We start from the raw sequence: 14504 nt of genomic DNA, 5'->3' as shown, positions 1-14504 counted from the left end.
CACACAGCGTCATCCTTTCTCTGCCACTAGAATTGCTTCATGAGAAAGGGTGTCACAGTCTTCCTCTGAATGGAGATAGTTGCCCAGGATAGTTGCCCTGCTTTCCTCTTTTAAGAATCACCTTTCAAAACCACACCTATTTACTGCGGTATATACAATTATTCCTGCCGCATACCTTAAAAAGAAACTGGCTATGGTAGGTAGTAAGAGTCAGGGTGAGAAAACCAAGAAGAAAGGCAGTCTGGGTAGCTGTGGAAGGTTACATATGTGACAGATGTCTGTGTTAATAGGGCTTATATCAGATATAGTCAGCTACAACTCCCAGGCTTGAGACAACAGAATACAGCTAGATTCTACCTCTAGCCATTTTGTATCTGTTTTACTGCTGTATGATTTTCATTTGTTTTTGACATTTGAAGTTGGTATTTGTTTTGTTTTTAATATAAGGTTATTCAAAATTAAAAACTGTTGATCCTGTTTGAATCCTGGGGTTGGGGGATGTTTTTCCTTAACTTGGGTGAGTATGCTGTTATTTGTACAAACAAGAAGTGGAGCAAGATAGTATGTACAGCTGTTATTTTATGAAAGTCAGTTGTGTTGGCAGATCCATTGTTGCTGACCAGATTCTGGGTTTTATGGGTTCATAATCCCCTCTGGGTTACCTGTTAGCAGCAGGATCTCTTGGGCCAGAGTAAGCATGTTTTCAAACAGGTTCCTAATTGGAATGCCGGACCTCAGCAGGAAAACCTCTGGAAGGGGAGTCTGGTATCTCAGTTTTCCTCTGCTGTATTTAACTTTTCACAGCTTGATTTTATAGCAGCAGACTAGGGTTTTGTTTTGACTAAAATCTTTTTTTAGTATGGTGCCAGAGCTCGTTGCCACCTACAAAGAAGACTGGAACTGAGTATTTAATTCACCTTTTTTTGGGAAGTAGCTATTGACTAAGGTAGAAAGCTAATGACCTTGACATAGCACTGTAGCAGTAAATCAGGCCCTCAGCAGATGGCTGTCTTATGCCTCCCTGTGGTGGGAGACAACTATAAAAGAGGGGGGATGTGTGTGTGAGAGAGAGAGTCAAGTCAGTCAGTCTGGTTTTTGTGACATGAATTGAAGTCTCTTCACATAACAGCATTCTTGCCACATCCCCCTTGGCTTCCCCATTTCCCATCTTTTTTGCTCTTTCACCTTCAGAAGTTTGTTTTAGGGTAAGTGCTGCCCTTTTGGTTTCATATGGTTGGTTGATAGAACACTTGACTATCTAGTTGGTGTTACTGTTCACTTTGTTGGCCTATTAGTGGATTGGCTGGAAGATAAACCAGTGTTCTCAGCCTGGTCCATTGACCTCTAAAGGATTTATTAAAGGATTTATTTGTTTTTATCTGAGAAGAGTGACTTGACTTATAGTAAGTAAACAACTGAGAATTAAGAACCACTACACAGATTCACCCCTTCATTTGTCCAGTGTCCAGGGTCACATAGAGCCAAGATTATCTGCAGGGCCTCTGGCCGTACTGTCATTTTCTACCATACTTGTCCATTCTGTACTTCCATTCTTACCTCTTCTGACTCACATTTGAGTAGAATGCAGCTCCCCCAAAACCTAATTTTCTTGGCAACTTTTCATTCAAGAAGTAAAGTACTATTTTTGCTTGTTTATTTCATTATAAAAATAATATCACATACTCATTAGAGGAGATTTGGAAAAGGAGAACTAGAAAACAAAATCATTCCTTTCTTTAACACAACTAAATACAGGTATTCTAGTCAACTTCCTGCCATTTTTATTCTTTTTTTTTTTTTTTTTTTTTTAATTTTTGTGTGCGTGTACCGTCAAATCAGATCTGACTGGTACAGGAGGAGATTGTCCCTCCTTCCTCGGCAGAGCATCTGGTGGATTCGAACCCTGCACCTCTGGGATTGTAGTTGCAGCTCCTTGCCACTAGGCCACCAGAGCTCCCCCATTTTTATTCTTATAGATGACATTGTATGTGTGGATTTAACAACACTTTTCCAATTTTTTGTTTCCATATCACCAAGGACTCAACTCATTGTCATGAGTTGGAACTGACTCATAGCTGAGTCTCATGGATTTCTAGAGGCAGTAAACTGCATAGAAGATTGCCTTTTTCTCAAGCAGAGAATCAGGTCCAGCCTTTGGGTTATCAGCCCAATTCCTTATTATAGGTAGTTTGTTGAGGTTTTTTTGGGGGTTGTTTTCGTTTAACACTCCTGCCTTGTTCCGAATCAATTTCAGGAATAGAATTGGCCTTCAAGTCTTTTTTCTTGGGGATTCCCAGTGAGTGTTCTGTTACTGGAGGCACAGAAGGTACATCTGTATTTGCTTCAGAACCCCAGGTTCAAGTCTTAGGGGAAATTGTATACGTGTTAAACTCTGATATTTTAATTTTTCTTGTGTATCATTGAGTTGGAACCAACTGGCACAGGAGGAAATTGCCCCTCCTCCTCCAGTGGAGCATCTGGTGGTTCAAACTGTGCACCTTCAGGATTGCAGCACAGCTTCTTGCCAGTAGGCCACCAGAGCTCCCTTTCGGAGGTATTTTTTAAAAAATCAATTGAGGAAGAAGGAGCTTCTGTAGTGGTAGAAGTACTAAAGCCATGAGTTTTGTTTGCTTTAGGATGTCTTCCTTCTCAGAGAATGTGTGTTTCTTAATGTAAACTATCCAGTGGGAGAACATGGGAAATATTTTAGGGGACATCTAAAAATTATTCACATACTTTATAGTTGAATGGTAGCATATATTTCTGGTAGTACGGAAGAGGAATTTTTTCCTTCATTGGCTCACGTATCATAATATTAGGTGATGTGCTTCATCTTTGTCCCAAGAATTCAAACCACTGACCTTCTGCTTAACAGCCTGACACATTACTCACTGTACTACCAGGGCTCCACTGCATGATGCTGTTGTTATATCAAGATAACTACCACTCACAGCAACCCTGTGAAAAACAAATTGGAACCTTTCCCTATCCTGTGTTACCATGATCACCACCATGCTTGAGCCCTGTGTCAGTCCATCTTGTTGAAGGACTTCTCTCTCTGACCTCTCCATGGTATCTTTTTCCAAGGATTGGCCCTTCTATGTGAGAGGCTCAGTAAATGAGATGAAGTTTCACCATCATCACCTCTCAAGAGGAGCATCCCGGTGGCACTTCCTCCAGGACAGATATGGGTTTGGCACTCAATGGAAATATCCTACGGACTATCACTGGGTTGATACTCAAATGTCTAGAGGTCAAGTTAATTTTGGTGGATTGGTATGTAATTAAATCTTTTTGTTATTAAAGTCTGTTCTGGCCCAGATCACTAAAGTGAGAACAGAAGCAGAGCTTGTTTTCTGAGGGGACTAAAGCTGCTTTTGTTCTCTGGAATCTGCTTTGATTCCAGAAGTCTGATTCCTTCACCCCCACATCCTTGCCAAGCCATTCACACACCATTGCATTCCTGGCCCTTTTAATGCACTAGGCCACTTGTGTTGAAGTGCCAACTAACCTTAAGGATTCTTGTTATTTAAAACTTACATATTCTGTGCTCGCTTCGGCAGCACATATACTAAAATTGGAACGATACAGAGAAGATTAGCATGGCCCCTGCGCAAGGATGACACGCAAATTCGTGAAGCGTTCCGTATTTTCGACCCTGAAATGAACCAGTCTCTAACGAAGGCTGACTCCTAATTCCTTTCACCTACAAATTTCGTCTTTGGATACAAACCTAAGTGGATAGTCCTTGGCCGAGGGACTGTTTGTTTCAAAAGAGGCAGGGAGAAGAAGAGAAAAGGGGGGGGGGAAAAAAAAAACAAAAACTTACATATTCTTTAATAATGTGTGTATAAAATAATGTATGTGTATATATATACACACACACACACGTACACAAAGCTTACTGTGAACATCCTATATTCTAAACTCCAGCAATAATAACAAAACCTAAAGTTGTAGAAAAAATGCAGGATGTGGAGGCCTCTTAAGGTCCTGAGTAACTAAATTCTTGGAGCCTCATAGTCTCTTACTTAAAATAGCATTTTCCTTTCTTGCCACATGGGGGCATCTTTGGGCTTTTTATTAAGTGATTTCACTAAGGGAATGAAGAAAATTGTGTCCATTGTATTTTTTTAACTATCCACTTGCTACCCTGAGTGTATTTTTATGTAAACAAGTACATTTTTCTTATCAAGAAAATTTGAAAATTAGAATTAAAAATGACCACCATGGTCTTTTTTTTAATCTGGGCATAACCTCTTATTTCTAACTTCTTTATTCTTTACCCTCTCTTCTTTCCCTCTATATCCATGTTGGGTCACACTTTCGGATAAACTTTTTATTGATACCTAGTTGATGGAAGTACTAGGGGTTAGTGGAGAGTATTTGTTGATCTTAAAACAATAACTTTTCAAAAGCCTTATGTGCAAAGAGAAAAATAATATTGAATCCTTCAGGAAAGAAACTGGTTTCCCTTTTTTTTTTTTTGGATACTGTAGTGTTCGGTTCATCATCCTACCTCACTAGCTGTGAAATGCATATGATATGTTCTTCTTGTATGCATATAACTTAGCTGGGTCTCATTCCCTACAAGGTGAGTGTCCTTGTAGAGCAGGTATATTACCAGCTATGAGGCAGGTCATCTACTCATTTCTGTGGCACAGGATCAGATACTTTGAATGTCCAGGCAGCAGGTCCGCACAGCAGGTGGGGAAAGGTTCCATCTAGAAACCACACTCAGGATCTAGAGAGTACAGTAGTTTCCTCCTAGGGAAGGTCATGTGACTAGCTCTTTTTGGAGGAAGTGAGTACTCTGGAGGTTTGCTTTGATGAATTTGTACTTTGTCAGAATGGAGCCTTAGGAGCCCTGGTAATGTAGTATGTAATGTATCAGGCTGCTATCCAAAAGGTCAATAGTTCAGATCCCTTCTGCTATATGAGAAAAAAATGGACAGTCTCCTTCCATAAGGATTTGTACTCTTAGAGATCTGATAGAGGGTCACTATGAGTGAGAACTGACTCAACGGCCATGGGTTTGGGTTTGTTGTTGGTTATAGGACAGAGTAGAACTGTCCCATAGTGTCTCCAAGGCTTTAATCTTTCTCACATAGAACATCCAGTAGGTTTGAACCACCAGCCTTGTAATTAGCAGCTAAGTCCTAAAATACTGTACACATATCTCCTTTGAATGAGCACTTGTGTACCGTTCAGTTGGAACCAACCCACAGGATTTTCAGATACAGTTAATTGCATGGGAAGAGGTTGCCCATCCTTCTCCCTCACAACAGCTGGTGGCCTCAAACTGTGTGCCTTTGTGATTGCAGCGCAGCTTCTTGGCTACTAAGTCACTAGAGGCCCCTCTGAATGAGCGCTTGTTGTGTACCATCTAGTCGGAACCAACCCACAGCTGACCCTCCAGCAGGTTTTCAGAGACACTTACTCATGCTGGAGGAGGTTGTTCATCCTTCTGCCAAGCAGCTGGTGGCCTCAAACCATATGCCTTTGTGATTACAGTGCAGCTTCTTACCACTAGGCCAGAGCCTAGCAGAACCTCAAGGAGGCTTAATTGAGTGTGGAGTGGCATCTGCCCCCTGGAGCAGGCTCTCAAATCTTTCTAGTAATCTCAAGTGCATATCTTTTGGTGCCAGTGCCAGCATAATATTAGACACCCTGCTTGAGGCTCACCCCGCTAGCAGCAGGGCCCCACACCCGTACCAGAGTTTTCCTCCTTTGCTATGTAAAGACATTCAGATCCTCTGCTGTGACTCACCCAAATGACTAAAATAGTGGTTTATTTTTTTAATTGCTGGTTGGAACATCTAATGCTGCCTTTTAGAATAGCTAATGCTGCCTTTTGGAGGCTGTGCTTTTACTGCAGTGGGCTGTGTTGTGACTGAGGGGAGGCCTTGTACCTCTGGATGCCTTCTGAGGTGTAGCCTATCTGCCCATCTTAATCCAGACCAAAGCATCAAAGAGTAGGCTTTCTTCAAGGGAAGGGAAGGTTCATGGATGCTCATTGTGAGCCAGGGAACAACGTAAGAGACCAGAAAGCACAGATAGACTTGGTAGAATTGGTTTCTATATGATGTTCTGAAAAGAGAAAAAAACTATATAAATTTAAGTTTTCTAACCCCTGAAGAAGGGGAGCAGCAAGCAGAGATGGCAGCTCATAGGATTTGGTTTAGATTCCAGTTCCACTTCTAACTTCCAATTTTACTAAGCCTTGGTTTTGCTCATATACAGTGTGAAAAATACTTATTTCACAGATTCCGAGTAACAGTTGAATCAGAAAAGTATTAAAATACTTGAAAGAATTTGTATACAGAATAGCCGTCTCAGTTTACACATACCTTCTTTATTTTAACGTCTGGTCAGAAAATTTTCTACTCAAACAAATGCCTTGAGTATTTGCTAGCAGGCAGAGAATTCTACCTTTTGACCAAGAGCTAAACGCAAACTTGCGTATTATAAAGGAGGGGCAAGGAGTCAATGTTGATTGGCCAGCTTCTACAGACGAGATTGTCCTGTTTCACATAACCCTGTGAGGAGTTGCTGGCCTGGTATGATAACCAACAGAAATGGAATCCCTCTAACTTGTACCCAGGTTATTCACAAGTCTCAGAAATTGAACTCTTCTTCAAGAATTCAAGATTATGTTCTTACACCAAATCTCAAGAATCTTTGCTACATTTAGGATGAAAATGGACTTCAAGTCACAGTTTGATTCACTTCTACCTAAGGAAACTTCAATTATATGACACAGAAAAGAATTCAGCCTATATTAAGCAACTTCACAATTTAACACTTTAGTATTTTCTAGTTTTGATGACTGAGCAAGATTTAGTAAGTGAAATTATGCATAATTAGTTCTTCATTTATGCCACCAAATCTTCACTTGATTTTGATTTGGCAGTAATGCAGATAATTAAGTAGTTAATGAAACCACAAAATATCTAGTGAAAGCACATGTTGGACCAGAATCAATGTAAAATAACTGATAATTAGCTAATGACTCTGACAATACATAATTGTATAATAATGGAAGGGAGATGTTTTAAATAGAGTGCTCCAAGTATTTCACTTATAGAACACCACAAAACTGATAGGCTTTTGCATTTACTGGATATTGTCAGAAAATCAGCAAGTGAGTCGGCTAGGTAGGTGTCTGGACTGGTGTAAAACGGGGAAAAGAAAAGGCTGCCTGCCATCTGTTGGAGACATTTAGGGAGTGTGGCCCAGGAATTCAGAAGCAACACAGAGCCAGGAAATCCCCAGCTGGGGGACTTGGCTGCCTCCAGCCTTTGGGGGAATGGCAGCTCGTGCTGTTGCTGCTGTCCAAAAAGAAGGCTATCCAGAGCTCAGGACAGAGCCAGGAGCCCTGCTGGGACAGAGTGGGGCAGCCAGGGGCCTGTTCCCATAGGTTTGTGAGTGGAGACGTGGCTCTCACTGGTATGACACAGAATCCTTATCTCAGGACCTATCTGTCCCAGGTTTCTTGCCTTCAGGGCTAATTGTGGGTATATTTCAGGGAGCTCTGGACAAACACAGATAATGCTTTTATTCCCCAAAGGCAAGTATTCCACCTTGCCCTTAGGGACCAAGAAAGAATTGTGAGTAAAAGTTTGTGTTTCAACTCAAAGTAAGTAGCTCTTACTCAATTCCTGCTGGTTATTGCCATGCAAACAGTAAGAGTCCAGTGTAATAGCAGAACATCCATTCAATTTCTACATGTACAGTTCAGTGACATTGATTACATTCTTCAAATTGTACAACAATGCTTACCTTCCTTGTTCAAATTGTTCCTGTCCCAAAGTTTCCTATCTAAGCTTTCAAATTGCTGTTAACAGTTTGAACCCATATTGATAGTTCTTCAGTGAACATACTAGTTAAGCTAAAGTGTTTAAGAGAAGTTCATCCAACTTCCTTGGCTCTAGAATGTTGAGTCCATGAGAATTTCAATTTCTGTTCTGCATTTTCTCCACTTTGATCAAGTGTCTCCTGTAGAATCTTTGGTCAGTACTACTTAGTTGGGCACCTGTTCTTAATACAGGGGAGAGAGTTACTCCATTTCCTCCTCCCATTCCCAACTGTTCTTCCTCTGTTGCTCCAGATAAATAGAAACAAATTACTGTATCTTGGATGTCTGTTTGCAAGCTTCCAGGTACTACTCAGTGAAGGAGGAGACAGAACAGAAGCGCTGTCAACACTGCAGTAGGCCAGGTAACTGATATCCCAGGAAACGATAATCCTACACCTCTGAACCAAGAAACAGCCCTATAAGGTGTTAGGTTTTACATGAGAAACTTCAGCAATCCTACTGTGTGTGTGTGTGTGTGTGTGTGTGTGTGTGTGTGTGTACACCATCAAATTGGGTCTGACTAGTACAGGAGGAGCTTGCCCCTCCTCCAGCAGAGCATCTGGTGGATTTGAACCACACACCTTTGGGATTGTAATGCAGCTTCTTGTCATTAGGCCACCAGAGCTCCCTCAGCAATCCTACTCTTAATGTGATTATTTTTTTCCATTGCAGGTCTTTGGTTTTTGTTTGGGAGGGAAGGCCAGAAATCAAGGTTTTATGATAAACTGACTTGTAAATCCTAGAAACTCACTAAATATTTTATTTCAAATACTTGTTGGGTCACCAGTTTATGAATATCCCTTCTGCTGCTGTTCCCTCCTTTCTTAACTCTTTTGTCTAAGCTCCAGTCTGGTTACTGCCCACCCCCATCCACTTCTTAGGGCATTCTTCTTCCTCAACTTTAAGTAGACAATCTCAAGGATTCTAATACACATGGACCCAATCTGTTCACTTTCTCCACTTCTGGGTGACCTCATCTACTACTCATTCATACATTCAAGAGACCGTGCATTCCGGACCTCTCTGGAACTTCCAGAGCCTTCATGCCAAATCACCCCTGGGACATCTCCACCAGGATCTGAACCATGCAAAACTCTGTTTCCTGCTTATCTTCCCGTATTCTTGATTCCCAAATGACAAAATTCTTTTTGCAGAATCAGAACTGACTCATGGCTCACCCACGCTGTAAATCACATAGGGAAATTGCTCATTTTGGTCCCAGGGCAGCTAGAGTATGGATTTGAACCTCCTGCCTGAGGGTTGGCAACACTACTCTTTACTAGAGCTCTTACCCAAGGCAAATCCTTCACTAAATCGGATAAATTCCACCCTTAGAAACATCATCCAAATCCAGTCCACCTCATACTCCCTTCATGTTTCTCATCTGGACCAGAGGATGCTGTTTTGTGGGGGATCTTCGGGGTTAAGTAGCAGAGGAAGCAGATTTCGATGCTCTGGAGAGGAAAGGGGTGAAGAAACCTGCTTGGGGGTGAAATGGAAACATTTCAAAAAAAAAGCTAAAATGGGAAATAGACACAGAGACAAAGTTAGTTGAGATAAACAAATATGAGGTATCCAATAATGGGATGCTCTTCCTAATAAAGCAAAGCCTAACATCCCACACCCTTTCCCCATTTAATTTCATAAAAGAGATGCATTTTTCATTATAAAATAAAAACTAGAATTCCACTACTCAATTGAAGTCATCTTACATTTTGTTGTCTTAGTATTTATTGATATCTACATTTTTAAGCAGCAACTACAATCATATTGTGCATCTATTGTTTTGTAATCTTTTCCCTCTACCCAGTACATTGTGGTAGCTTTTTTCTGGTAAGACCTGTATGTTTCACAAAACAATCCACAGTGCCCAAAGACAATGACTTGATATTCATTAACGGCTTTGCTTTCATCACATTTTATGTTGTGAGTATCACTTTACTAAAGTAATTGCTTCCAGTTAGAAATTTAGGTTCTGATTATGCTGTAGTTAAGCAATGCTTCGGTGACTATTCCTGCATAAAAACATTCATGCATTTCTTTTACTGCTTTAGGATAAATTTGTGGAATTACTGAATTGGGGGATATTACTTTTAAAGGCTTTTATAATATGAATCATCAGTTTGCCTACTAACAGGCTTAAACAGTTAAATTTCTTTGAGTGCCTTTTCTTACCCCACCTTTGATAGCTCTGGGAAGCTAATTACTAAAAATTCTTTCTATAAGTTGATCAGGAATTATTTCATTGTTTGAATTTTACTATAGTATTGGCAAGATCAAACATTTATAAATGTATAGATCTAAAAAAATACATGTTTATTGTTGATCTTCTGTGTTTACTTTTCTATCCAGATGCTCTTACCAAATTGCAAGGGCATATGTTGCCAGTATTTCTCTTCATGTGTCATTTACCTTCTGTTATCCATGGTGGAGTTTCTTTTTACAGTTAGGGACTTCTATAGAATCTAGGTAATCACAATATTGTACAGTGCCTTTTTTTATCTTCTTAAGTTTGCCCTTTTTACTAGAAAACTTACCATTCTTGACAGCTAAAAATTATTTACCTGCATTTTATTGTGGCTATTTTGGGGGTGGCTTTTTATGTTTAACACTTTACGTTAGTGTATAGTGTGGGGTTAAGGTCCTAACTGTGCATGACAAGTGGCTTGGAGTGGTCACAGAGTAAGTAATTCTTCAGAGAGAGGACTGCTGAGCTCCAGCACTCCCAGCAAGGTGTCTGAAGAGAAGTGGAGCAGGTTGGGTACTGGGGTCAGGGTAGTGTACTAACTCAGACTCCAGGACTGGCATATTGTTCTTATGCTCTGAAGAGGGTCTCCAGCACTGCTTGTTAGACTCCTGGTTGCTCCAGGAGCTATTACAGTAAAGATCTGACTGTGCCCACTGATCTGAGCTCTGAATTTCACTCCAGATCCTCCAGCTAGAACGCCCAGCAGGCTACTGCTGGGGACTGTTATTGGGGGCATCAGCTACTAGCACAGGCAGCAGATTCTTTGGGTTTGGAGGCTTGATTCTGCAGCCTTGCTTTCAGTTATGTGAGTTGGCTTGTACTGCTAGGACAGCAGACCTTAATACTGATTGTATTCCAACGCTTCTGCCCCCATCACGAGTGGCCTGTCCCTCCGCTATCATCCAGCTGGCTCTTAACTCCCAAAGCCAGACTCTGTCTCTCTTTACTGGTAATTTCTGCCTGCCTGATTCCCAGTACTTTCCTAACATCACCTGTCCTTTATTCCCTTTGGGGTATATCTCCAGTAGTGGATTTGCTGGGTCAAATGGTACCTCTATTTGCAGCTTTTTGAGAAAATGTCATACCGCCTTCCACAGGGGTTGCACCATTTTACACTCCCACCAACAATGAATAAGGGTTCCAGTTTCTCCACAACCTCGCCAGCATTTGTTACTTGCTGTTCTGTTAAATTTTGCTATTTTGACTGGGGTGAGATATCTCATAGTTGTATCCTTTTTTCCCCAGAAATAGCTCAAGTCCTCATCCTTTCCCTTTTACTTTTCCATTTTAAGCAGCCCCCTCCTTCCCAAGTTCCCAGCCCACTGTCCTCCTCAGTCTCCACTTCTCTAGCCGCATGGTCTGGCAAGCTAGCTTCTTTGGTTTCTCAAAAAGCCTCGGAATGTAACTCCTCCCTTTCTGCATGTGAACTGCCTGCCTTTCTTTACTTATTACTCACTGTCCACATCTAGGGTGTTTGTCTGAGTAAAGATCTGTCCCTTTCCCTAGTCAGCTTTACAAGTTGGACAAAGGGAACTACACAGGCCCAATTAGAAGTCTGATTTCTCAGAGTTGCCTGGGGCAGTCGAGTGTCCTCTGAGGTCATTTGAGATCCTGTATCCCAAGTCGTCTTCTCTTCCTGTGCCACCTCAGTCATCTGCTAAGCTTATTTACTGGGAACAACTAAACAAAGTTAATGACTAGTACCTATCAGGAGGGGAGACGTCTTCTACTCATCACCGCAAGGACTCTAGACCCCTTGCTAATAGCACTTAAACTGTCCTAGACAGCAGAGGACAGGCAGCTTTGTAAAGTAGACACCCTCTCTTGGTAGGCTAGACTGGGTGACCTCAGCTCTTCCAGCTATGACACTGTTGGTGGCAGTGAAGAAGGGAAAACAAGCTAGAACTTGATTTTACCTGTAGGCCTCTCACAACAACTACCTGGGGATGGGAGAGGTGAGTTTTTGTGGAAACTTCCGGTTCTGTGGAGTCGTCTTCACTGGGGACTGATTGGGATCACTATAGGATGTTGCAGGCAGCACTTCATTCTGTTGGATATGAATTTGGACCAACTTGATGGCAGCTGACAATGTAGACTACTTCTGCCCAAATAATAACGATCCTTTTCTTATTTAGACAGGGCTTGTCAAGATTCAAGGTCATCTTAAATCCATTTAATTTGGTTTTTTTATTATAAAAATATCTGGGAAGCCAGCTTTCTAAAAGGATACTATTGATACCCTGTGGTTCTCTGTAATTCTATTTGTTCTCATGCTGCATCTAGCATGGTGGTTGAGAGCAAAAGTAACCTTTCACCTAGCTCTGTTTACCAAAGGTTGCCTGGCCTTGGCTACTAGGATTCCCAGCCCAGTGCCTCACACATGTCAGGCACACAATAAATATTTGTTAAATGAATGTTGCCTGTTGTGTCCCTGCATGTCACAGTCATCTGTCTTCCCTTCCTTCCACAGCTCACAGTCTCCCTTTGGTCTTGTTTTCCTTTTGATAGATGAAAAACTTCATAAAACCACGTGTAAAAGATGAGAAGTCAGGCCTGAAGGAAAAGATGCCTTCTGGGATCCAGAGCAAATATAAGATAGTCTCACTTGGGGAACTTCTCTTGCTCAGTGTATTAAACATGGGGGGAGTGAGATTTGAGATTGGAATTAGGGTGCTCAAGACTTGAGATAGAGACTAGAAATCCTTTCCTGAGAAGGCCCACAATACCAATACACCCAATGCTACAGAGCACCCAGAAGCCATAAAAAACTTCAGAAGCCACTTTTTGGATTATTCCCAAAACATGTGCTAACCTTTCTGCTGAAACATTAAAAAGACTTCTGTCTCTTTCCCTTGAGTGAATGAAAACAATGGCCAGCTTTTTCCCCAGACCCACCCCCTTGGATCAAGAAGCTGAAATTAAAGTGAAAACATTGCATAGCACTATTTATCCCTTCTTCACCTTCATCCTCACCTTTTATATACTCCACCCACTCCACCCCATCCATCCCCAACTGGGAAAATCTTGGTTTATGAGAAATTGTTTGGTCACTTCCAGGCTCCAGTAAGCACTGATAGGCCCAGAACAAGCTTCCTTTTAAAACTTGCTTTTGCCTAGAATCCCCTGGCTGCTGTCCCCACATGACCCAAATAAACAGATGATCATGTGAAGCCACTAAGGCTGTTTGTTTTAAATAGCAAGCATCTCCACTAAGCTCTAGAGCAGATGGGATATTGGGGCAAGAGGGAGGCAGGCATTGGAGTCTTTCACCCCACTTTTATCTCGTGCTTCTCCATCCCTGAAAGAAAGGTTTCTTTAGAATTCTTTCAGAGATGTACCTACTTAATAGGCTTGGGCTTGTCCCTGACCAGAAGGGTTAAATTGGGCTTCAGCCTCCAGAAGAGAGTCCAGGACTATATGTGGACCTTTACCACTTGAGGAAAGCAGAACCTCACGGCCCACCTGCCTAAAGCTACAGTGCTGACCCCTGATTGATGATAGTGAGCACCTTGGGGTCACAGTTACGCATACTGTAGTGTCCCCCAGCCACCACCACCTCTAGGAGTGAAGAGGAGGCAGGGCCCAACCACAATGGCGGAAGGAGGCGGGCCATTTTAAAAGGCAATAAAAGTACCTGCACAGATCCAGCCTTTTCCCAAGAAAAGGGTATTCAATTGGAAAAGACCTGGGCTTTCCTGCCCCTTCACTTTCCTTCTCTTATAAAAAGCAAAGGTAAAGGTAATGGCATCTGGGGCAATTGTTTTGTGTTAATCGCCTCTTCATGCTCAGCTGCCCACTCACTGGGGCATTAGATCTTCCAGAATACAGTTTCTAAGCTGGTACTGGCAAGTAACACTCCTTTTCCATTTAGCAGATTTCCTGATTTTGAAGATCCGTGCAGCTTTTCTTTCCTTGGGAAGCACTATGCGCACAAAGAAAAGAAGAAACCCAGCAAACATCTGTGTTAGCTTTCTATGCATCTGGCTCTTTGCTAAAGGAGAAATAAGCATCTACTCCTGTGAGGGCCCAGTGGAAGTGGACTGGCAGGTGGCCTGCCGCTCATATGTCCTTATCAGGCCTGCTTTGTCTGTGTGATGGTGAAAATCCAGTCCATGGATCCTGAGCCCATTAGCATCACCCCACTTGGCGTAAGCGAAGCAAAGGACTCTGCTGTCCTCTGCTTTCGGGGACTTGAATTACGGAAGACTGGGTGTGCAGAATGGGAAGCCCTCTGAAATGTGTGCCTCCTGGCTTGAGCCCTGGATACCACCCATGGAACTTGTGTGGCTTATTGACAGTGCAACTGGGTTTTAAGTGAAGGAGTTAACAATGATAACCCTTTCAGTATGAACAGCCTGACATTCCTCATTGGCTTTTTTCTAATTTGAGGCCCTACAC

This window comes from Elephantulus edwardii, unplaced genomic scaffold, assembly GCF_000299155.1.
Source record: "Elephantulus edwardii isolate Elephantulus edwardi_28Jun2011 unplaced genomic scaffold, EleEdw1.0 scaffold00094, whole genome shotgun sequence".
Classification (NCBI taxonomy): Eukaryota; Metazoa; Chordata; class Mammalia; order Macroscelidea; family Macroscelididae; genus Elephantulus; species Elephantulus edwardii.
Note: the sequence above shows the minus strand (reverse complement) of the source record.